Here is a 2,500-nt window from a genome sequence, read left to right on the forward strand (position 1 = left end):
GAATAGAAAGAACTAAGAGAATAATTCAAGAAATCCTATAAGTGTGTGTGCAGCCTATATTCTAACTCTTTCTTAATAAATGCGAAGGTACCAGGCCTATACGCAAGCGTGTACGCTAAAATACAATCTTAATAATATGCTTTCAAACTGTGTGTGTGTATATATATATATATATATATATATATATATATATATATATATATATATATAAAATAAATATACACACACACATCACTTATCAATTATAATTCCACTTCGTTGGACATATATATAAACACATATATTATTTCCGAGGTAGAGCGAATTGGATATTAAAAGACATTTGTAGGTTAAGGTTTGTGTACACACATACACACACACACACATATATAATATATATATATATATATATATATATATATTATATATGTTATAGCATAAATAGTCTTTATAAGCGCAGAACAAAGCAGGTGTGCTGTGCGCCTGTGCGGGAGCTCCCACGTGTGTTACAGGGTTTTGATTCCAAGGATGTGAGTTTTTTTCACATCACTCCATATCTTGTCGCTAAGGAGTTGAAAAAAAAACAATAAAAAACACTGAAGTTAAAACCTGCCCATCAACGACTTTTTCACCGAGAGTTGCTCACGTGATAATGGCGCGTCAAACTTATTATTCTTATTCATTATTCTTATTTATCCTCATTTATTTTCTTCGAAGTAATGCGTCAAACTTAATATTCTTTCTTATTACTCTTATTTATTATTATTATTTATTTTCCTTAAAGTAACGCGTCGAACTTTTTATTACTATCCATTTTCGCCAAGCGATTATCGTCCCGAAGTAAGACCAATAACGAAGTAGCTTTAATTGAGAGGATAATTAACATCTGCTTACGTTCACGGGGGTGGATTAAGGGCGGGGAAGGGGAAGGGGGGGAAGGGGAAGGGGGGAAGGGGGAAGGGGAAGGGAAGGGGGAAAGGGGAATGGGGACGGGGGAAGGAGCAGAGGAGAGAGAGAGAGCCCTAGAAACCGGCTTTCGGAGAGTGAGCGCAGCCTCCCCGAGATATCATCTTGGGACATCTCCCGAAGCAGGCTGACATTCAATATTCGCCGGGACTAAACGGCCGGTGATTGATGCCACGCCCAGGGGACCTCTTCGCCTTCTGCTGGATGCCATTCTGTGGACTGATATGCCCAGTCTGGCCCGTCTTTCTTTCTTCGCGGGCCTGTCTTTGGCAGAAGAGCGGGAATATGTCTTCATCGTAAACAACCCTTGTTTTATGGTTTCAATCTTGTGAGCATCCCATGTACCCATGTATATACATAAACAAAAGCATACACACACACACACACACATAATATACATATTAGGCTATATATATATATATATATATATATATATATATATATATATATATATATATGTATATATATATATATATATATATATATATATATATATATATATATATATATATATATATATATATATATATATATAAGACTATAGTCAGTATTTTTTTTGAAAGTAGGGAAGTTGTTGCAAAAATAAACAACTATACGCGAGGCCTTCAGAACATGACATGTAGACCACATCTTCACCATTACCTTAAGTCTATTGAAAATCTGGAGATTAAAAAAATGCTGCAAAAAGCATACGCAGACCTACAGGAAATTTTGTAGGATAATTCAACAGCTCTGTTACTGAGGACGGTCAGAATACACAGATCTTCTAATTCTGTTTGGTTAACGAACCACCAATCTAACATTGATTTTTTCAGTTCAATGATATTTAAATTTCATGCGGAAATGAATCACCATGAGATTCAGTTGCCACTTCTGAAACAGGACAGGCACTATACGGCTCAGTGCTAACGTCCATTCTGAAATAAGAAGCTTTTTGTACCTTTCTGCTTTGATTAGCTTAACAAGTGACCTCAGAAAATGTAAAATAAATAAAGCCATGACATCATCAGGAAATAATGGGCTTCAGAATGTAAAGAAGAGCTACATTTGAAAATAAAAAAAACGTATAGTAATTTTTGGTCCTTGTGAAGAATTACAAGACTATGACCGCTTATTTACATATAAGAAAGGGAAATAGTCTTAATTTGAGAGAAATTATAACATAAGCACTATTACTAACCAAAACTTGATAACAGAGAGAGAGAGAGAGAGAGAGAGAGAGAGAGAGAGAGAGAGAGAGAGAGAGAGAGAGAGTCATCCAGCAGACAAGGAAGGGGCGAGTGAGTGGGGCATGGAAGAGGCCAACGTGCCCAGGATGAAGCTATCTCATCGCCATCTTGCTCGGTAGAGCCTCGGGACACAATTAGCGATTTCATGCACATTTTTTCCACCGGGATTGAACCCGCCGCACTGCACGTTTTGTCTTAGCCTCTCAGGGCGCGCGCGCACGCACACACACACACACACACACACACACACACACACACACACACACACAGGTCCATATACCAGGAGGAATTATTCAAGTGTTCACTTCGCCCGGCTACACACATAC

At 37.7% G+C, this 2,500-nt stretch overlaps 1 protein-coding gene across 1 annotated transcript in view; it reads right to left on the reverse strand.

The window, feature by feature from the left end:
* Positions 1–2,500, reverse strand: part of LOC136847070 (latrophilin Cirl-like) — a 608,429-nt gene that overhangs the window by 513,964 nt on the left and 91,965 nt on the right.

The sequence above is a fragment of the Macrobrachium rosenbergii genome, chromosome 16 (genome assembly GCF_040412425.1).
Source record: "Macrobrachium rosenbergii isolate ZJJX-2024 chromosome 16, ASM4041242v1, whole genome shotgun sequence".
Lineage (NCBI taxonomy): Eukaryota > Metazoa > Arthropoda > Malacostraca > Decapoda > Palaemonidae > Macrobrachium > Macrobrachium rosenbergii.